Genomic DNA, 23,962 nt, shown 5'->3' with positions numbered 1-23,962 from the left:
TTCGCCCCTGTTTCAAAGTATTCAACTCAATTCTAGTGATAATGTTACATTGCACTCAGTTTTTTTCCTCAGTTCTTCATCAGATTTAAGTCACTTTTTGAAATATGACTACATTATTATTGATGACAACAAATCGGTTTAAGCGCAAATTATTTTCAAAATGTTTATTAAACAGTTATAAAGCTTCATTTTGCCCTCATTTCAAAATATTCAACTTAATTCTAGAGATGATGTTACATTGTATTCATTTTTTTTCCATAGTTCTTTATCAGTTTTAAGTCACTTTTTAAGTGACTTTTATTTTGAAAAGACAATTTTTTTAATGACTTCCTTCTAAATTGCCTTGTGATCATGTCCCACATTTTCACAGATGACGACAACAAAATGTATTTTGTGCAACTTCATTTTTCAATTTGTTGTTGAATCATTTTTCTCATCTGTTTATAAGTTGAATGTTGTACTTTTTGGACAATTTCCAACCGATTTATCATGCGGAAAACATTATTTCCCAGATGTGTTTTTTTTTCTGAAAATATAACAATAAAAACCTGCGACCTTGGAAGATTTGGATTCATAATATTGCGCGTGTGAGTCTTGCTCGATCGCAGTCATTTGCAATTCTCAAATCCCAAAACTAACATTCAAATTCGATCGCCGGGTCAAATATTTCCATTACTCTACTTTTTTTTTTTTTTTTTTTTTTTTTTGAAGTAGCTCATTCGGAGAATCTTTTTAGACATTTAAGACATTTGTAATCATCGTCGTCGTCATCATCACCACCATCATCATCATCACCATATCTTATTCTCTAATCAGCATAATCAGCAAGAAAACAACATCTGCTTACTGCAATTTGTCGGGAAATGAGAATGCAGTTGAGTTTGATGGGAATTTAATTGCGAGGACCCAAGCTTAGTAGACGATAACTTGCTGTTAAGCCTACAATCAACTGAGCTGTTTTTAAATTCGTTAAGAACAATTATCGCACTGATCGTCCTTTGTGCAATCTATTTGCTCAACAATACCGTAATGAGATACTTGATTAAAAACCCGATCGAGCCCGTTGCTGTCGAAGATTACGAGGTGTTAAAGGTCAAGCGTCATCCCTATCAACCTTATAAAATTGATAGTGGAATGAAACATACATGTGGCATTGTTCACTTCAATGTCGACAGGAAAAATAGAAATACGAGCGGGGAGCGCGTCATCCGTGCGCAAAGTTGCGGAAGTGTTGCTCGACATCCGGGTGGTCGCTGACGTCATCCCGGACGTTCGCCATTGAAAACACGCTGTGGGGCCTACTATGGGACACGCCCCTTCAGACAGTGAAGCTCTTTTAAAAGAAGAGAACATCTCACAATTGAGTATTTAGATGATATGCGGATCACTTCTAACTAATAGCAGACTCCCAGACAGTATGTATGAGCCAGCCCGGCCAAAGCCGTCCGCCGTGGACACAATCGAGTGAAACGACCGGGGCAAAATTATCCTTTCGTTTCGTTTCGAACCCTATTTAGATGATAGGCGGATCACTTCTAATTAACAACAGACTTCCAGACAGTATGTATGAGCCAGCCCGGCCAAAGCAGTCCGCCGCGGACACAGCCAGCCTGGCCGACGCCGACTGGTACGTCGACACATTTCGCACCCCTGATTTACGTGCGCTGATCTTTTGTCACATTCTGAGAGGATTACGTCTCAAAATTATTATTTTTTTTAGTAGCCTTATCAAGGCCAAGCCGGCTCATTTTCACCGCCGAGTTGGCTTATCACAGTGCGTCGTCGACGGCGGTGTTGTTCATAGCCGCCGCCGTTCGCGAGCCCGACGCGGCAGCCTTCGCCAGCGAGCCGACACGGCAGCCTTTGCGGGCGAGCCGACACAGCAGCCTTCGCCGGCAAAAGCCGTCCGATGCAAACATCGACACATTTACCACCACTGTCATACGTATTCGGATATTTTGTTGCATTATGTGAGACGGATTACGTGGTCCGCCCCAAACTATTATTGTTTTTTTTTTTTTTTTTAGTAGCTGTATACACACCTAACAACCTGTCATTTGGAACCCACGAAGCTCTCGTCCTTTGCACCCGTGCAATCCATTTTTCACGACGAACCGGGTCTGAAGAAGAATGAATCCATCCTGCTGAGTGTTTGAGCAATATCCAGCAATGCAATGAGCCGGCATTTTGGCTAACACGAAGGAACAACGAGCTACCTTCCCGGAGGTAAAATTAATAGAAACAAATGAGACTGCCCCGTACGTCACTTCCTGCTTCTTTTTGAAAACAAATCCCTTGAGAGGATTTTCATGGCGGGAGTGACAAAAAGCTGTATACGTCAAAAACACATTTTGTGGTGAAAAAAACGCATGGGTCTACGTCGGCTGCTGTTTTTTCATTAATAACATACTAAAAAAAAATCGTGCACTGCATGACAGTGGGACTTTAAGGGTTTCGTGTTTTCAGAGAGTCATCAAAGCTCGCCGCCATGCTCCGCCTACTTGCAAACTAAACCCTAAACTGGCCATTTCAAAGCAAAATGCCAAACACGGCTGTGTAGGTTTACTCACGGTCGACTTTTCGACCAAATATCGGGTCGGTCGTGGAACCGAAGGACTTTTCACGTTGAAGAAGCCTCATTTTGATCCGAGGATATGCGATCCCATGAGGTTTTTTTTTTTTCTTTCCTTTCGCTCTTTTTCTTGTCTTTCACGCTACCATGGCCCACATCCAAACTGTGTCAGTGGAACCAAAGAGAATCCCGCCGCCGACTTGCCGCTGATGAACTCCCATTAAAAAGAAAGACTATCCAGGAAGTTTAACTCTGCTGCGGAGAACTTATCTAACTTATCTCCAAATCGTTTCAAAGATGTGAGGAGTTTTTTTTTTTTCTCTTTTTTTCCAGTAGAGAGAGCAAGAGCAGCGGGGAGTGGATATAATTGAGCGTCGCTTTCCCCCTGTGGCAATTACCATTATTTAAATCCGACGCCGGCTCGCCATTGGACGGGCGAGACTTTCTCACCCCCTTCCTCGAAAAGGGGGCCTCTTTATTATCATTGACTCTCATACTGTATCTTTGATGGAAAACCTCAACTGTTTTCGAGGGATAACGACTACGGCGTCCTCAGCGTTCGATTCCCACAATGGAGTTTAAAAAAAAAAAAAAAATGTAATGCCTTGCCATGACATTTTCCTTCTCTTGTAAAAAGCATCTGTTGAAAGAAGAAAAAAAAAAGTGAAACATGGCTCCTTTAAATCTATTTCATCGACGTCGGATGACAACCACGCGTCGTGAATTTGTAGGTTACATGCTGTTGTTCTATACTGGAGTGCAATAAAAAAAAAAAAAAGTACGATATATTTCATTAAGGCAGCACGGTGGAATCAGCTGGTAAAGCGTCGGCCTCACAGTTCTGAGGACCCGGGTTCGATCCCTACCCCGCCTGTGTGGAGTTTCCATGTTCTCCCCGTGCCTGTGTGGGTTTTTTCCGGGCACTCCGGTTTCCTCCCACATCCCAAAAACATGCAATATTAACAAATTAAATTGGACACAATAAATTGCCCCTAGGTGTGATTGTGAGAGCGACTGTTGTCTGTCTCCACGTGCCCTGCGTTTGGCTGGCGACCAGTACGGGGTGTACCCCGCCTCCTGCCCGTTGACAGCTGGGATACGCTCCAGCCCTCACCGTGACCCTTGTGAGGATAAGCAGGGAAGAAAATGGATGGATTGATGCACCCACCCATTTTCTTTAGGTGCACGTGCTCAAGAGTCACGGGTGAGCTCGAGTCTTTAGACCACAGGTGTCAAACTCAAGGCTCGGGGGCCATATCCGGCCTGCCACATGATTATACGTGGCCCGCAAAGGCAGATCTAGTTTATCAACTTCCATCGTGAAAATCTGTACCATAATTTTAATTAATTTAATTTAATTTATTTAATTTTGTAAGTAATTGCAATTGTCATATTCCATAAATGATAATGTGATATTACCAGCCTTTTTTAATTACCGAACGTGAAAAATAGTTCAAAAAAACTCTTTACCCTTGTATTCTGATTCCAAAAATAGTTCATAAATTGATGTAAAGATGATGAGGGGATTTAAATATTTTCAGGGTTTCCACAGTCATAATGGCCCTCTGAGGGAAACCATAACTGCAATGTAACTACAACAATAATTACAACTGCCCCCCCCAAGCAAAATTAGTTTGACACCCCTGCCCTACACTTTCATTCGCTGACTGTTTTAGCCTACGATACATGGCAGATACTTGATTAATCAGTGAAGTAGTCACCACGGCGGGGTGGGAGGGGATTACTAGCACCACATACACAGATCGTCACACGAGTTGACAAGTGAAGTTCTACGGGTTGGCGTTTAATTGCCGCTTCCATGAGCGGTTGTAGAACTAGTGTCGTCTGCATAGTGCAGCGGCGTCAAACTCATTTTTGTCTCGGGCCACGTTGTACTTACGGTTTCCCCTCAGAGGGCCGTAATGACTGCAGAACCATAAAAATCTTTAACTGCCTCATCATGTTGTACATGAAATTTCTGAACTAGTTTTGGAATCAGAAATCAAGAGCAATGGGTTTTTTTTCCACCATTGTTCATATTTCGTAAAATATACTTTTTAATTAATATTTGCAAATTGTAAACAACGCATTCAGATAATAAAACAAATTAAAAATAACATAATATAAATAAAAATACTTCAAACATTTCAATGTTATCATTTATGACATGATATATTTCAAATTTTGATCCAGATTTTCTCAAGAATAGCGGAAGTTGACAGATGAGTTGCCTTTGCGGACCACATAAAATCATTTGGCGGGACGGATCTGCCCCACCGGGCCTCGAGTTTGACACCCGTGCTTTAGCCTGAAGTCATCCGGGAGAGACTTTGGGATCCCTCGACCCTGAAGAGAATAAATATTATTGAAAACGGATGGATGAACAGACTGGTTCTGATTCTGAAGTGACACAGAAAAGACAGGTTGGGCTTGACGGCCAGCAGGCGGGGGCCTGGACCCACGGGGGCCCAGCTGAGCCCAACCCCCCCCCCAAAAAAAAGACAACACGGATCGAACAATGCCTCTACGAACCCGGCCGAAACCAAATGTATTCGACTGGGAACGTCGTGGGAGCTTCCCCGGAATTTGTGAAGGCCTGCGGATGTTGCGGCGGCTGGCGCTGGATCACTTGCCGCCCGCAACATCGCACGGACATCGGGGACAATGCCCCTGGACTGGCTCCCCAGGGTGGCAGGCCCCCTTTTTTGAGGAGGGGGCAACGAAGGGTGTGATTCCAACTACGAGAGAATCACAATCCTCAGTTTAAACACAGCGGTAGAAAAGTTCTTGGATTTGAACGCGACAATTCTTGAAGTACTGCTGCTGACCTACAAAAACGGACAAACCGGAAACGGTTCTTTGGCGTTCACCTCCAACTAGTTTAAATGCAATTTTCTCAAGCAAACCATAAAGTTGCTTCTATTGAATTAACACCTGTCTTCCCCCTCCCCCCTCCCCCCCAACCCCACGCCCCCCACAGTCCTACATTGAGTGAGCCATAATGTCCTTAATTGAAGCAGAAAATCTCACTTGTTTATACTTTCAGAGCCGCGCCGTTGATTGCGAGGGAGATTATCGACCGCTCGTTGCATCTGCCGGATCGATATTTACAGGCGGGAGAGCGGGGAGAGTGGAGATGGCTGGCGAAGAAGGCAAGAGGGGCTCCGCTAGTGTCTGCAAAGATAAGCCGGATGAGCCTCCATAAGAAAAGCTCTTTGCGGGAGCGTTAAACCCTGAGAAAATCTCATTGCCATGTTTTTTTTTTTTTTAAACCTCTAAAAAGGCATTTTGACAGAAGTCCATCCAATACAATTGAAAAAAAAATAAAAATAAAAAAAGGCTTCCGGCTGCACCAATTGTAGCAATTTGTAACCATCGTGGCGAGGATACATGTAAATGTCAACTGAGCAGCGCTCTCCATTCAAGTGCGACAATTCAGTGTGAGAGATTTAGGGGATTAATAATCCAAATGCTGGAAGATACACGTTATCACATGTAGTAATTCACTATACCCATCACAACACTGTACGACGACAACGCTGCTGACAATCCTGATAAATCTGTTTACATTCACGTATCCATGTACAAAACCCAATTCCAATGAAGTTGGGATACATAGGTTGAATAAAAACAGAATACAATGATTTGCAAATCACTTGATTTTATGGCAGCAACGCATTCCCAAAAAGATGGGACAGGGTCACGTTCACCGATGTGTTACATCCCCTTTTCATTGAACAACATTCAAGAAATTGTTGGGAGTTGAGGACACTAATTGTTGAAGTTTTGTCGGTGGAATTCTTTCCCATTCTTGCTCGATGTAAAGCTTCAGCTGTTCAAAAGGCCCGGGTCTCTGATGTTGTTTATTACGTTTCATAATGCACCGCATATTTTCCGATGCGAGGCAGGTCAGTCTAGTACACATGCAGAATGTGGTTTGGCATTGTCTTGCTGATATATGCAGGGGCATCCATGAAAAAGACGTTGCTTGGATGGCAGCATGTTTCTCCAAAACCTGTATGCACCTCTCTGCAGTAATGCCTCCTTCACAGATGTGGAAGTTAGCCATGCCATTGGCAATAACACAACCACCATCCCATCACAAATGCTGGATTTTGAACTTTGCACCTATAACAGTCTGGATGGTTCTCATCCTCTTTGGCCCAAAATTTCCCAAAACAATTTGGACACGTGGACTCGTCAGACCACAGAACACTTTTCCCACTTTGGATCAGTCCATCTTAGATGAGCTCAGGCCCACAGAAGCCGGGGGCGTTTCTGGGTATTATTTAAATTATTATTATTATTTTTTTTTCCATAGTAGAGTTTTAAGTTGCACTTACAGATGTAGCGCTGAACTGTATTCACTGAGGTCAGTTTTTGATGCAGTGCCACCTGAGGCATTGAAGGTCACGGGCATTCAATGTTGCTTTTCTGCATTACCGCTCACAAGTGGTGATTTCTCCAGATTCTCAGAACCTTTGGATGATATTATGGAGCGCAGATGATGAAATCCCGAAATTCCCTGCAATTGCACGTTGAAGAACATCCTCAAATTTTGAGAATTTTGTCATGAATTTGTTTAGAAAGAACCTCGCCCCCTGTTTGCTTGTGAATGGCAGCAATTAATTTTGTTTTATGAATTTGAACATTACATGTCTCTGCAGGCTATTTCATTAAATATACGCCGAAAATGATTTGAAAATCATTGTATCCTGTTTTTATTTGTTTAACAATGTCCCTACGTCGTCGGAGTCGGAGGTGTGCATAAAGAATAATAAGTGTGTTTCTTTCGCAACAGTTTATACAGTACGAAGACTATTTAGCGACACGTGTAGTTTGTTTACGACATACAATGCGACAGACAACGCCGCCGGTGCTGCCGTCTTTCAGCTTTCCATTACAAATGTACAGTAAGTGAATAGACAGAGGAAAAGCTCATTCTTTTTTTTTTTTTTTTAAAAATAAGAAAGAAAGAAAAAGGCATTCAAAGCAGCACAGACCTCCTCCAAGGCCAAACAATTTTCGTGGAATTTTATCATTAAGACTCATGCATCCTTTAGTGAGAAATAGAAGAATATTCCTTTGTGGGGCAAGCAAAATGGAATAAAAAAATATATATCTCTGGCTTCCTGAACCAAATCCATAACAAAAAAAAAAAAAAAAAAAAAACATGATTTATTTCTTTGGATGCTCTATTATGTGCCGACTTCTCAATTTATTTTTATTTTACTCAAACAAACTGCCATGACATGAACATCGTCCTTGTTAAATTTTGAACGGGAACGGCGGCTCGGTGTGGTGACCGCGGCGGACTTGTGCACGGCTAAAAAACCAGAGCAGAGGGTGAAAGGAATAATATTTTGGACAATTATACTCCTCTGGCTTTGTTGCGTTAGTAATGGCTAACCCTTAAAAACAGCTCTCGTATCGGAATTTGTCTTATTGAGAATTTAAAAAAAAAAAAAAAAGAGCTTCACATTTACAACAGTACATTTATTTTTCAAACTTCACGGCCCCCGATAAGGACGAAAGTACACTGAAAACAGAGAAGCCGCCGCAACGGCGGTTGCCGCTGTTACTGTCACTCAGCTGACACTTTTCTCATGATAAATTCATGGCGGGCGGACACGGCTGAGAGAGTCGCGGGTTAATTCGTCAGAGGACCCCCCCCCCCCACCTTACCCCCTTCCTCCCCGGCCAACACTGGTGGCACAATGACAGCGCACAATGTCAACACGTCTTCAGGGGAGAAGTGCAAGTAGGCCGTGGAATTTTGGAATTTTTATATTTTTATGTTGGATGGATAAGCGCCCCCCCCAATGAATTCATTATGGTTAACCATGCAGAAGGATGTTGTGCAATCTATTCAAAAGCGCACTTTTTTTTTTTAAATAAACGAGAGGATGTTGGGATTTTTATAATGTAACCTTACAGTTCTATATTTCCAATATAGTTCTAATTTATAGGCAGACAAATTTAACTTAGAAATCTTTAAATTATAAAAAGATGAATAAATATTTGAGAACATTCCTAACAGAGGGTGAAGAAATTTACTGTAAATTAAATTCATGTATATTTTCACAGCAGACGTGATCATTAATATTTTTCAGTATAAACTTAAATAGTAATTCAATTAAAATTAATTAAAAAACAAATCAAAAGGACGGACAATTATTTGAAAGAATTACCCCACAAAAGTAGATTGATAAAAAATAAATGTAATTAATTTTTATTAACATGCCATTGTGTCAAGGGTACATTTTTAGTATTCATTTAATTTAAGATGTAATTCAATAAAATTATGGTGGAGAAAAATTGGCCAATTCTTCTCTGCGGATTTATGTTACATAAAATAAAATAAATTAAATAAGTATTGACTTAATATTGGAGAAACAAAATTACCCACAGGATGTTTATCCACAATAGTTCGGGTCGTGTATTTAAAAAGAAAAAAAATGAGAATGAGAGTTTGAAATAATTACGCTAATATAAAGCATGAATGTATTGTAAATACAGAGTAATTATTAAATTTTTAATGAATGTGAATAATGTGATTTCATGTGTCCATCCATCCTTTTTCTGGGTGCTGGAGCCCGTCGCAACGGAATTTGGGCAAAAGTTTGGAAATGACTGGTCACTGGCTAAACACAGATAAATTTAAAGATAAATAACGGGAAATTGTGTGGAGTTATAGTATTTAAAAGATTAAAATAATACAATTTAAATTAATTTATTATTTTCAAAGGCTCATAATTAAATACATCTGAATAAAAGGATTCACTAATTGAAAGCCACAAAAATGACGCAAGTAAAAAAATATTGACAAAATAATAGTGATTTGATTGCAAATAACTTTCTATGTACAGTCCATATTTTTGAAATATCTTCATATCATCTAGCAAGTTTGACTTTTACAAAAACTTTTTTTGTCAGGTCGGTAACGGTACCTCGAGTGCGACTCCTCACCTTTCTCTTACCCCGATGAGCACCCGCGTCGAAGGTTGACGGCGCCGTCGCCGCACCGCCACTTTAACCTCGCTTTAATTTCATCAATTCAACGTACCCGACATCGTTGCCGATTGAAAACGTGGCTGCATTTTTTTTTTTTTTTTTTCATGAGGATACACTGGCGCGACCTGCCTATTTTTAATCATTTTTGTTGCCTGGCAACCAGAAGAGCAAAAGTGCACACCACCTTGTGAAGCATTTCCATGACCAGCAGTGTTACATTGAACCTGCAAAAAAAAAAAAAAAATGTATATATATGTATTAAAAAAAAAAAACATGGCCTTGTATTCTTTGAGAGGGGGGGGTGGAGTGTTTTCACAGGGAAAGGGGAGGAAATTGAACATCTGCTGCCATCTGGTCAGAACTGCCCGCCTGACACTGTTATGATTCTTCCCGTTAAAAAGCTACGCGCACTGAAAACGTCGCAAAAAGTCATTCACGGTATTGCCATATTTAGCTCGTGACTATCAGTATACAATGATAACCATTGTGAAAAATATTGCATTATTACGGGCGTGAAGTGTCCCGTGTCATAATTGGAGTGATTTGTATCGTAATCGGATTGTAATCTGATTGAATCATTTTACATTGTAAAAAGTAAGTTTCTTTCGGCTTGTCCCTTTCGGGGTCGCCACAGCGTGTCAAATCTCAGATGAACGCACATATGTTTGGCACAATTTTTACGCCGGATGCCCTTCCTGACGCAACCCTTCTCAGGGAGTGGAGGCCCCAGTGGGATACGAACCCACAACCCCTGGTTTATCAAACCAGTGCTCTAACCACTGTAATGGGACTGAATCGTATTGCATCACGCACAAAATGAATATGATCATATTGCGCTGTAATTGGGGTGAATCACCATAATAAGAGGGAACCATTTTGAATTGCATTTGGAGTGAGTCATATTGCATTTTCATCTCAGTCAATCATATCGCATTGTAATTGGAGTGACTCATATGACATCATAATTGCGGTGAATCGTATTGTATCGAGTGAATCACGCAATTATGGTGTAATTCCTTCCAAATGATTACGAAGCGGGCGGCACGCCGGTCCAGCTGGTAAAGCGGTGGGCTCACAGTTCTGAGTTCCCACGCACTCCGGTTTCCTCCCACATTCCAAAAAGATGCAATATTAATCGGACACTCTAAATTGCCCCTAGGTGTGATTGTGAGTGCGGCTGTTTGTCTCCATGTGCCCTGCGATTGGCTGGCGACCAGTTCAGGGTGTACCCAGCGCCTCCTGCCCGTTGACAGCTGGGATAGGCTCTTGTGACCCTTGTGAGGATAAGCGGGGAAGAAAATGGACGTTTGATGACGACGCCATATGATCACGGGGACACAATCTGCCCCCGATACAATTCACGCCATATGGGATGTGATATGATTTAAATTTGAATCACGGTTTGTTTCCCAATTAGGAGTTCAGAAATAATACAGAAAAGTGAAATATTTAATATCTGTGAATGTTTTCACGACGACGTAACTCAAGGAGGAGGTTTTGTTCGTTTTTCTCGGAACGGTAAACCCTCAGCGCATTTAAAATGGAACGATGATGATGATGATGACGCACTAGTGTGTGAGTCACTACGCAAGACTTCAACGAAGTCCAATCATAGAGCCTTCTTTTATTTCCTTTAGCAATTAGTTTCAAGACATCTCCAGGTGCGGAAGCGGACCCTTATGAAATGTAGAACGAGCCGGTGAAAATCTACTGGCGGCTAAACGTGTCAGCGGACCTCAATGATTTATATACCCTCCGATGATCGTTCGTGTGGGCCGATATGTGGGCTGATTTCAAAAATGCAATAATGACGACAGCAATGATGGGTTCAATTACTTTGTTTGAATCACGCATGCTCGCATATTATGAATCAAACGCGTCTGACATAACCGTATTAGACTACTGTAATTTCCGGCCTATAAGCCGCACATTTTTTTACACACGCTTTCAACCCTGCTGCTTATGCGATGATGCGGTTAATTTGTGCATTTTTTCCAGCGGCCACAAGGGCGTACTCGAGCGGAAAAGGTAAGAGTGAGACTGGTGGAATATATGTGCCGAGGAAGTGGTTTTTACCGGTATGTTTTTTTTTTTTTGGGGGGGGGGGGGGACCGGCCCTGTTAGCGCTGTGCTAGCGTATTGCTGCCGTGTCTCTGTGATTTTTACCGGTATGTTTTTTTAACCGGCCCTGTTACCGCAGGGCTAGCGTTAGCACCACGTTTTCATCACGCTTGCTGCTGTGTTACTGCCGCGTCTCAGTGATTTAAGTATTTTTTTTAAACCGGCCCCGTTAGTGATGTGCTACCATGTTACTACTGTGTAGCTGCCGTGGCTTTTTTTTTTTTTTTATTACCATCCCTGTTCGTGTTACCGTGTTGTTGCTATGTTAAGCTAATGTATTAAAAATTTGAAAAGTCTGTACCGTCCTTCTTTGTAAACATCCCGTGTTTCAATGTGGGCACTTGCGGCTTTTCCACAGGTGGGGCTTATGCATGTACCAAATGGTATTTCCTTTACAAATGTACTGGGTGAGGCTTATAACCAGGTGCGCTCTGTAGGCCGGAAATTACGCTACTTGCACCTCGATCAAATTCAGATTGCGTTAGACCAGGGGGTCTACCTTGCACCTGAAGTGAGACAAGTTCTGAGCGGGGGAGAGTTTCGACTGACTTTCAGTCACCAAATTGTCACGTGTCGGGCGGATATCGAAGGAAACACCCTCGTCGCGCATATCGGTCTGCCAAACTGGCAAAAATGCCAGCAATCCTCGTTCTTCCACCATTTACACATTGGGCAGTCCAAGGAAATAGAGCCCATAGCCTGTGAGGTGGCAGGTAAAAAGACATTTTTACTGGTCATAGGACACAGTTTTTGGAAAAACTTCTATCATATCTTTGCTATGTAGTTTCAAAACAAACAAACTCATTTGTGGCAGAAGCCTGAAACCCGTAAGATTCTGGCAAAGTCCATTTGAACTTCACTAGCGCATGTCCACATCATTCATCTGACCTCCTCCAGAGACACACTCCCGTTCAGAACATTTCAAACCCAAATTAATGAGAAAGACGCTGGGAAACGTCAACGTCACAAGAGCGCAAACAAATAAGGAAGAAGAAAAACGGTGTTTCTCCTCAAAGGGACTTGGGAGGGAGCATGAAGCCGTGAGCTGGAGCAATTTATCCGCAGAACTAGTCAAAGAGTGAAGCCTCCTTTTCGAGCATTCAGACAAGATGATACACGCGTCATTCGATTCGAGAGGAACTTCAGTTGCGTTTCCCGTTTGATTGACCGTGTTTATGCCATTCATACAGTCGCTCCTCGCTATTGGATTCAGAAGCCACTCAAATTATGACGACGCAAGTCACTCAAAACAGCCTCAAATATGATACACTCAAAATATAAAAGGATTCATTCCAGTGATAATACAATTCACTCCAATTACAGTTCTGTATCCATCCATCCATTTTCTTAGCCGCTTGTCCTCACAAGGGTCGCGGGGAGTGCTAGAGTCTGTCCCGGCTGTCAACGGGCAGGAGTGGGGGTACACCCTGAACTGGTTGCCAGCCAATCGCAGGGCACATAGAGGCAATTTAGAGTGTCCAATCAATGTTGCATGTTTTTGGGATGTGGGAGGAAACTGGAGTCCGCGGAGAAAACCCACGCAGGCATGGGGAGAACGTGCAAACGCCATACAGAGGGGGCCGGGATCGAACCTGGGTCCTCAGAACTGTAAGGCCAACGCTTTAGCAGCTGATACACCGTGCCGCCTGGGGCAATTTAGGGTGTCCAATTAATGTTGCGAATGAAACTGTAAGGCAGGGGTGTCAAACTAATTTTTGTCGGGGGCCACATTGTAGTTATGGTTTCCCTCAGAGGGCCATTATGACTGAAACAATAAAAATATTTCAATCACCTCATCATATTTACATCAAATTATGAACTATTTTTACAATCAGAAAACAAGGGTAATGGGTTTTTCAACTATTTTTCCACGTTCGGTAATTCAAAAATGCTTGGAACATCACAACGTTATCATTTATGGAATATGACAATTTGAAATTATGGTACAGATTTTCACTATGGAAGTTGATAAACTAGATTTGTCTTTGTGGGCCATGTAAAATCATGTGGCAGGCTGGATATGGCACCCGGGCCTTGAGTTTGACACCTGTGGTCTAAAGACTCGACCTCACCCGTATTTCTGAGGACATGCGCATAAAGAAAATGGGTGGGTGCATGTCCCATTTACTGAAATATCCATCCATCCATTTTCTCCACCGCTTATCCTCACAACGGTCACGGTGAGTGCTGAAGCGTATCCCAGCCGTCGACGGGGAGGAGGTGGGGTACACCCTGAACCGGTCGCTGGCCAATCGCAGGGCACATCCAGACAAAACAGCCGCACTCACAATCACACCTTGGGGCAATTTAGAGCGTCCAAATAATGTTGCATGTTTTTGGGATGTGGGAGGAAACCGGAGTGCCGGGAGAAAACCCACGCAAGCACGGGAGAACGTGCAAACTCCACAACAGGCGAGGGCGGCATTGAACCCGGGACCTCAGAACTGTGAGGCCAACGCGTTCCAGGGAAGCCACCATGCCGCCTAGTTCTATATCATTGACAATTAATATTTGCCCCGTAATCTTTGTTCTATAATTACCTACATTCATAGTTAAAACCGTAAATAAACTGGACCACCACAAAGAACGATCCCTAAACAGTTTAATATCTATCTAAAATGTATTCCACAAAGTTTCTCCAAAAGAAATGTTGTTTTTGAAAAAAATAATAATAATTCACAGGAAGTGCTCGCGTACGTGTACTGGAAACTCGCCGTCACTTCCACTAATAACCCAGGCTACACTTAGCTTCTCCACAACAAAGATCTTCGCCTCTCAGTCCAGATGCATCACTTCAACAATATTTTTTGACACTACTTATGACTTTCCCGGCAAAAATAGGACAATAACACTTGAATACACTAGTTTATCAGCAAATACTATAGTTCAGGACCGATTACACCGCCATCTGACAAATAAGCCCCCATCGATGTAAATGCGTTCATTTTCCCTCTTGTTTAGACCCCAAATGTAGAAATAGAGGAACAATCTGTCTCTATTTACAACCCTCAAGGTAAAATCTGCACCAACGTAGCCCACGGTGCTAATTAGCGGTCTCCAACGGAAGTGTTTGAACTCCTCCAGGACCCCAAAAAAAGGTGGCGATAACACCGAGTAATGCCTCTTAATCCTAAAAATGGACATTTTGCGACCAGCTTCGGGCCTCATTAGCCGCGTCGCCAAGTCACTGTTGGCAGGGGCTGCTTTGGACCCGCGTGAGGCCAACTAACGAGAACTATCAAGGCCACTCAGCTCGCTGTCAGAAATAGGGGTACAGTGGGAGGCCATTCCTGTTCCTGAAGCCACAATCGAGACTAATGTGCCCCACTGGGCTAATTATTGGTCTCCAAGGTAACTGCTTTGCGTGTTTTTCAAGGGACAAAAAGAAAAAGGTTCAGTGATTTTGTCAAATTGTAAAGGCTACGAGCGCTTTGAGGCCAACCACCCCAGTGACAAATCGTTGCCCCCGTAAGTATACACTCGTGTACTTTCCATGCTTCAAACTTGAATAGTTTCAGGGTCAAACAACTTCAGCTTAAGATTTCAAGGGCAGGAAAAGGTTCAAAAGCGAGACCGACGTTTGAGAGTGAAATGAAAGCAGGAGATGAACCAGAGCTCGCATTTCTTTGGCCGATTTTGCCCAATTACCATGCAACGTGCGGCACTCCAATTACAATTTACTCTGATAAGCTCGCGATACCGATCGCTCTGATCCCGCCACAATTAGGTTGTAATACGCAACACTTGTTATGATGTGGTGAGATTCCTTTGAATCCAATTCAAACACTGCGGTACAATTCCGATTCAGTGCAATTCACTCTGATTACCGAAGAATGCGATTTTCTCTGATTAAGATGTAGTTTGACGCTCAGATTATGACACAGTTGACTTTAATTATGATACAATTTACTCCAATTATGGTATGATTCAATGTGATCACGATGCGATACTTTTCACGAGGATGCTTTAAGATCAGCGGCGGTTCTAGACTAATTTAGCCGCGCTGGGTCAAGGCTTTTTGCGACAGGCACACATGCGTGCACTAAATGATTTTCATCTATCTATTCATTTTCCGAGCCGCTTATCCTCACGAGTGTCACGGGCGTGCTAGAGCCTATCCGAGCAGTCCTCGGGCGGGACGCGTGGAACACCCTGAACTGCTTGTACGCCAATTGCAGGGGACATGAAGACAGAACGGTCGCATTCACAATTACACCTAGGGGCAATTTAGAGTCTCCGATGAATGAAGGTTTTTGGGATGTGGGAGAAAACCCACGCAAGCACGAGGAGAACACGCAAATTCCACACAGGTGGGGCCAGGATTTGAACCCCGGTCCTCAGAACTGTGAGGTTAACGTTCTACAGCTGCTCCACCGTGCCACCCTAAATGTACCTTTGAGTCCAAATATGATTCGCTCCAATTACTGAATCACACAATTTTCACGTTACTGTCAGTAACTCAGTCGATCGCATGACTGAGTTTTCGTGCTCACGCGGCAATTAACATCAAAATAAGTCGAAAAAGCCGTCTGATTCCCATTCACTGTCGAACGCGGCATGACATTTACCTAACGTTGCACCGCATGTAGCGGTGTTAGCGTACGCTTGTAGCGGTAATCAATCCTCGCTTCCCCTGGAACACCTCGCTTGGCTAATGAAAGTGCGACAAGCCGGGAGACGGCGACCAGTCAGATTTGATCACACGCAAAGCGACGCGGCAGAGACTTCGCTCGGCAGTCGATTGGCTCTTCCCACTCGTGACGTCGTAGCGTAGTAGTCACTCATTCGAGAACCCAGCGGTCTTCCCTTCACGAGTTCTTGCGTCGGATCTAATTCTGTTGTTCAGGTGTACCTAACAACGTGGTCCGGTCATGCTGCTTCGCTTCAATTTCTTCCTTTAAATGGCAAAATCGCCGGAAGTCTCGCCTTGCCGCACACAGTCCATTAGTCCGCAATAAAAAGAAATGGACGTAATCAAATATCAGGAGATTAGATTACATAAACTGTCACCTTCCATTACTCATGCTCAGAGCCCCAAGTACCCCCCCCCACCCCTCTCCCGAGGGGTCCCGACCCCCGAACTCGGGCTCACCGCCTTGCGTCTTCTCTCCTAACGGATGATGCAACCTGTACAACATGCCACAAGCGGCCCTTTTTATGACTTTGAACGTTTCTTTAGGAAACTTTTCAGCCTTTCATGTCTACTCCTCTGGTTTTCTCGCGGTGCGCAATGCGTGCACGCCGCCATTAAAAATGGCAAAATAAAATAACGGTAAAGTTACGAGTGAGGGCTAAAAAAATAAAGTGATGTGTGGCCTTGGATAAGCCTTCACAAAGCCAGATGAATTCAGGCTCTGGATAAAGGTATAGGGAAGTGGTGGTGTTGTCTGCACGGGCATTTGAATCCCTCATAAAATCAAAATTAAGATCTTGATCAGGGATTCCTAACGTTGTTGAAGGTACCGAAACCTTCGACTTTCGTACGTCCGTTCATGGCGGCCCTTGAAAGTGGGAAAACTAGAAAATTTCCCTTGTTTCTACTCCAAAACAGGTATGTTTTTATTTGCGCACAAAATGAACCACCCCGTCAATTCCACACAAAATCACAACTTAAAGAACAAAACTAAGAAAACGTGAATTTCACACAAATGCTAAGGTACATCCGTTGCAATCTCATCCATATTTGGAAGTGGTTGCTTTGGGATGTTCGAAATGAAATAAATAAACGTCATGAGCAAGGCTTGGGCACTGCCAAGATGGGGCGTGGCCAGGCCACTGCGGTGGGCGGTGACACCTGTCACCGGTCACAGCGGTTTCACATTCGGACTGTAATAAGACAGGCATTTAAGTTGGAGTTTTGGTCACTGCCATTTGCCAGTTCGTTGCCTCGCGTTAGTGAGTTGCATTCACTGCCTGTGGGACTCTTTGCTTCTACGCGTAGGTTAGAGTAACCCTAGTCACAGCGATTCCCTGCCCTTTTGACTGTTGAGTTTGATAGTTTTCCCCATAGTCATCGGACCTTGCTGTATGTCTTTTGTATCCCGCCTCGCCTCGCGTTTCTGAGCCTCTGCCTGGTCGGACTGCTGATGATCCAGTTTCCGGAATAATACCACATTGAACATTATGCCTCCACCTCGAAGTCCTGCATTTGGGTCCGTCCCGGTACCAGGGGTACTTGACAATAAAGTAGAATGGGATTTATCCCATTTACAACACAGGTCACACAAATAATTTGGTTATATCTAATAACGACAGGATTAACTCCAAATATGAGAGAATTTACCGATTACCGGTGTCAAATTCCTTGTGTGTTGTTATGTACTTGGCCATTAAAGCAGATTCTGATGAAATTATGACACAATTTACTCTGATGATAATGCTATTCACTGAAACGATGGCACAATTTGATACACTCCAATTTCGATACGATTCATTCCACTTGCAATATCATTCACTCCAGTTATGATTCGAGTCAATCCAACGGCGATAAGATTCAATTCAATTATTCTGTTTTACTCCCATTACATGACACGCTGGAGGGACTTTGACCTTCAATCAGGAAGTGACGTGCTCTAAATATGATGCATTCAATTTGGAATCACTCCAATTCCAACCCGACGCTACATGGTTCCACTTGGATTCTGAAGCCGTAGAATTCACTGACGAGGCTTTAACACCGTTCGAGAAAACAACCGCAAAGACGCATCTTTTTATGGAACCGGTTTAAAAAAAAAAAAAAAAAAAGAAGAAGAACTCGAAGTACATAAAAGGCAATCCTGACACTTACACTCCTCACATCCGTTCTGCCGAGGATGCCATTACGCATGCTGCATGTGAGCCAGGCAGCGGCGGGGAGTAGCATTAAGGGGGCCTTGGCGACTGGGATTCCCCCCTGCTGAGATGAGAGGGGAAGCAAGAGCCAAGGAGAGGGGGAGGCCCACCAATCAGGACCCGGAGCTCGGGGGCTGTGTTGCTCCCGTTTTATTCTAGCTCTGTAATTCCTTTTTTTTTTTTTTTTTTTTTCACGCATTCCTCATCATGTTTCCTTCTCTAAATTCAGTTTTTTTTTTTTTTTTTTTTTTTTAATTTAAAGGCCTCTTGTCCTGGAGTTGTCCAAATCTGGGAGCAAGGACACTTTGCAAAGGATCCCCTTGTAATCCTGATGCCTGTATTTGTTAAACTTGAATATTATATTCCCGATTAAGAAAAGAACTTTCAGTTCAAATAAGTGAAATTACAGATTTGTGACCCGTCGCCAGCTAACATGCACGGCTGACACTAACAACAAACGGCTAACAGAGAGGAGCCGGTTCACAAAAGCAGTCGGTGTTGCCAATTTAGCAATTTGGTCTTTTATGCCGTACAGGATGTCTTCAAAGTCACGACTTTTTTCCATTTTTTTTTAATCAGGTATCATTCAGACATACGCAAGTCCGTTAGCATTTGAGGGCTTAGGCTTTGCGGGATTTTCCAAACCCATCATTCCCTCGCCAGTGTCTCACAAGTGGACATGAAGCAGCATTGAAAAACCGCTGCCTGACAAAAAGGTTTTCTGTCCCCGACTGCAGTTCAGCACCAGTTCGAGAAGCTATACACCCGTCACATTGCTCCAATGCCCGTGGGAAATTTACGGATACAGGATCTGTTCTTGAACTACAGAGCAAAAGGCCTGCTACTACGACCAATGATGAAAAACCTCGAGGACCAGGCAAAAGTACAAAGCCAGGGATAGTCTATTCGTAAGGCTCCACGAGAACTCGCCAACAAAAGTTTGATTCTGTGGAGTCTTCAGAGAGTCATAAAGCTTTACCCGTACAGCCTTAGTTTATTCAAAAGCTTAAACAACAAAATTATGATTCTCAACAACCTGAAGCTTTTCAAACTGGCACTGAAAAATGCACTCCGGGACACTAAAACTGGGCAGCCATTTCGCAAAGCTGCTTCAGTGTCGATTGAAGAACCTTGGACAGGGTGATGCTGTACGCTAAGAAAAACTGCAAATAATTAGATGATGGCCATACATCTGTCACAAGGATCCATCCATTTTCTGAGCTGCAATTTATGAACTATTTTTGGAAGCAGAAAACACGGGTAATGAGTTCTTAAACTATCATTGATGTTTGGTAACGCTAAAAACGCTTGCAGTACCTCAGCGATATGATTTATGACATGACAATTTGAAATTTTGGTACAGATTTGAACAAGAATCACGGAAGTTGACACATGATTTTGATCATATTTAAATCACCTCATCATGTTTACATCAATTTATGAACTATTTTTGGAATCAGAAAACAAGGGGAAGGAGTTTTTCCAACTATTTTTCATGTTCGGTAATTCAAAAGCTCTTGTAATATCACAATGTTATCATTTACGGAATATGTCGATTTGAAATTATGGTACAGATTTTCACTATGGAAGTTGATAAACTAGATTTGCCTTTGCGGGCCACAAAAAATCATGTGGCAGGCCGGATATGGCCCCCGGGCCTTGAGTTTGACACCTGTGGTCTAAAGACTGGAGCTCACCCGTGACTCTTGAGCACATGCGCCTAAAGAAAATGGGTGGGTGCATGTAGCATTTACTGAAATATCCATCCACCCATCCATTTTCTTTTGCCGTTTATCCTCACAAGTGACGCGGTGATTGCTAGAGCCAATCCTAGCTGTCATCGGGCAGGAGGCGGGGGTACGCCCTGAACTGGTTGCCACCCAATCGCAGGGCACATGGAGACAGACAGCAGTCGCACTCACGATCACACCTAGGGGCAATTTAGAGTCTCCCAAAAAAAAAAAAAAAATGCATGTTTTTGGAATGTGGGAGGAAACCGGAGTGCCTGGAGAAAACCGATTCAGACACATGAATTTGAACCCCGATCATCAGAAATGCGAAGCCAACACTCTACAGCTGATCCACCGTTCCGGCCGTCCGAATGCTACGTAAAAGAAAAGGATGACATTTAGCGTATTTTTATTGCAAAATGGGGAAAAAATGGATCAAATTTGACCCGAACAGCACATAGGACTTAACCTGATAATTTACTGGTAATTATTTTACGGACACCAGGCTACAGCTCACCAAGCTTCACTTGAGAATCACTGCTCTAGTCGGCCTTTCGCTCTGTTCCGACCCGGCGGCCACCCTGCTGCCCCCGAGCGCCGCCGGATTATTATTCCTCCGGCAGTCGCTAAGGAGAGGCGCGCGTCATCCATCACAATGTACAAATTCTCTGTGCACGCCTCCTCCTAATTAAAAAGCCTTTCTACTTGTTTTCTTGAGAGATAATTAGACTTTCATCTCACCAGGATGCCGCAGCCCATAGATCCATTCTGCTCGCAGAGGGTGGTGGATGTGAGGGGGTCGGGGTGGGGGGGGCGGCTTTAGGCAGAGATAAATAAAGAAATTCAAGAGGTCTTTAACCATTCTCCTTTGGGGTAGCAGTCAATAATTAAAGCAATCGTTCAATACCCAACATGAAGAAAAAAAAAGTCCTGAGTGAATGGACGGAAAAGGCTAATATAGTCAATTCTTGGAGGAGAAACCGATCAGGGGGCTGTGGGAGAACTGCTTTTTTGCCATTTATCACTATATGTTAAGAATCCTCTTTATTAGCCCGCGAGTTTGAAAACACACAAGGAATTTGTCCACGGTCATTGGAGTCGCTCGAGCAAACAAGCCACTACGACAAAATATACATTTAGGACTTAAAAAAAAAAAAAAAAAAACAAGTAGGGAGTAATCAATGAGCGATGTAAGCGTACTGGTATTGTGGTAACGTTTACACAATGTTCCAGAGTCAACAGCGCGTAGGTGGTCGGGTATTGATCAATAACAATTATGCAAATACTGAAGAAGCTACGAGTGCAAACAGGGATGTGAATAATTGGCAGCATGTCACGAGGGTATTTTAAGTTAACTGTTTAAGAAGTTAACGGGAAGCTGTTGGAATGGCTGCTGTTTTCGTGTGCGTTGTTCGATAGCGCCTACCTGAGGGAAGGAACTGGAAACGGTGGTGACCAGGATGTGGAGGGTCCAGGAGAATTATGCCTTCCATTGTCTTAGTTCTTGCAGCGTGCAGGTCCTCAAGAGTGGGGAGTTGGGAACCAAAGACCTTGCAGCAGCACCAAACCACACTGTGATTGATGAGCCCAGAACTGTATTCAATGACTGCAGTGCAGAATTGCCTCAAGAGTTCTCAAGAGACAGGCCGTGATTCCTCAGCAGAGACTGGAAGTACTTCCTCTGCTGGGCTTTTTTGGAGAGCGGAGTTGACGTTGGTCTACCACTTCAGGTCCTGAGAGACTGTAATTTCCAGGAACTTGAAAGTCTCGATGGTTGACACAGGGCAGTTGGACAGTGCGAGGGGCAGCTGTAGTCCACGATCATATCTATGGTCTTGAGCTATTCGGCTACAGATTGTTTTGGCCGCACCGTAAGGTGGTTTCCGTCACTTGTCGCTCGGCAGAATTCACAAGACCTGTTCATAATAAAGGCCCATTAGTCAATTAAAAAGACAACTAAACAAGTTTCATGAGTCAAGATTTCAAAACATTAATCTCACAATGCGGCTTGGTCTTTCTTTCGTCATCATGTCACTCATCGTTACGTGTAGCGAGGCAGAATTCACAAAGTTCAGTCATAAATGGCCCGTTGGTCAATGAAAAAGCATGCTAGACAAGGCCCAAGAGTCAAGTTTATTAAGACATACTAATAACACAATTCAATTCAAGCTCTGTATGACTCTACGTATAAAAAGGTAATTGAGGTCATCCGTTGTTGATGGGCAGAATTCTTCGGGCTCCGATTCACTCATAAATGGCCCATAGGTCAAAGAGGCCCACTAGACAAGTACCATGAGTCAGGCTTATCTAGACACATCAAATCCCTGCTCTGTATTAAGTATAAAATACGGAGGGTTGTGCGTTATACTTCTCAGTCATGTGATTTTTACCATTTGTTGCTAGGCAAAATGTGTAGGATTCAAATGGTCCATATATTAAAGGCAGCTCAACAGGGACCATGAATTAAGTTTAAATCAAATATTAGTCGGATTCAATTAATATCACAATTAAATCCCTAATCTGTAAATCCATATAGTTTTAATTTTATGATGTATTTTCCACTTGTTCATTACATTTATATTGTGGAAAGTGGGGGCTAGCATAAATAACTTAGCTAGCGGAGTAAATGGCATAAATTGTGCAGCATATTTCTATATTAAACAACTAAAAAAAAACTTTTCCCAGTCACGCAACAAGTCGTAATCAGAAGTCATAGCGGCCAATCATAATAAATGTTCCATAGTGAAAAAAAAAAAAAACCAAACGGCTATTACCAAACAACATGTCTGATTCCAGACAGCTGCTGGGTTGAATTATTGCGAACCGACGACGCGGGGGTAGGGGGGAGGGGGGGGGGTCTGAACAGGGTCCGTCGTCCTCACCGCCATCGGACGGGTCGGGTTGACGGCGTCCTTCTGTTATTGAGGCATTAATGAAGGCAGTCGGAGGAAAATGAATCAGCGCCACTTAATAGCACACAACAATGGCGATGATTGCACGGCGCGCCGAGTCGCACAGGTAATAATTACCTCAATTTTGATTGTAATGATGATTGGGATGCGGCAACGATGCGGCGGCGGAGCGCAGCGGCCGCGGTGATGACGGTGCACGCTGCGATGGTGTGTCATCGTGCGAAAATAAAATAAAATGAAAAAAATACACAACCATATGTTGTTTGTCGTTGGCGAAACTGTGCAAAATCATCAGGCCTGTCTGAGGATTATTAGTAGTGTGGTTTTATTTCGATTATGTAAGGTGGCGGTCAGCATGAATCACTGACGGGATGAATGGTCCTGGAACAAAAGAGAGCACGTTATGGACTTCCAAAAGAAAAGAAAAAAAAGATTCTATGGGTTATTGCATGTTGTTCAGTTTACATTTGTATAAATTTAATTTTTACCGTCACGCCATTCATAATTTAAAACATTGAAATTGTCTTTTCTCATTGAAATGGATGGAAATCCCATTAATCTGTTCTGTTACAAAGGGAAATTGGCAATCCAGAATATTTTACTATGTAAAAACATACTGTATACTAATATCAAAGTTAAATACGATGTAGGGCGGCACGGTCGTGCAGCTGGAAAGCGTTGGCCTCACAGTTCAGAGGACCCGGGTTCAATCACGGCCCTCTATGTGTGGAGTTTGCATGTTCGCCCCGTGCCTGCGTGGGTTTCCTCGCACATCCCAAAAA

At 43.1% G+C, this 23,962-nt stretch overlaps 1 long non-coding RNA gene across 1 annotated transcript in view; it reads right to left on the bottom strand.

Annotated features, from left to right (window-relative positions):
* LOC133509183 (uncharacterized) overlaps positions 1-22,982 on the bottom strand; it is a 44,291-nt gene extending 21,309 nt beyond the window's left edge. Inside the window, exons 1-3 of the long non-coding RNA XR_009797254.1 lie at positions 22,269-22,982; positions 21,695-22,184; positions 5,603-5,746 (exon numbers count right to left, since the gene is read on the bottom strand). This is a non-coding gene — a long non-coding RNA (uncharacterized LOC133509183). The remainder of the gene's footprint in view (positions 1-5,602; positions 5,747-21,694; positions 22,185-22,268) is intronic.
* Positions 22,983-23,962: the final 980 nt, after the last annotated feature.

The sequence above is a fragment of the Syngnathoides biaculeatus genome, chromosome 11 (assembly GCF_019802595.1).
Source record: "Syngnathoides biaculeatus isolate LvHL_M chromosome 11, ASM1980259v1, whole genome shotgun sequence".
Taxonomy (NCBI): domain Eukaryota; kingdom Metazoa; phylum Chordata; class Actinopteri; order Syngnathiformes; family Syngnathidae; genus Syngnathoides; species Syngnathoides biaculeatus.
The sequence above is the reverse complement of the archived record's forward strand: the minus strand, read 5'-3'. Positions and strand labels throughout refer to the sequence as shown.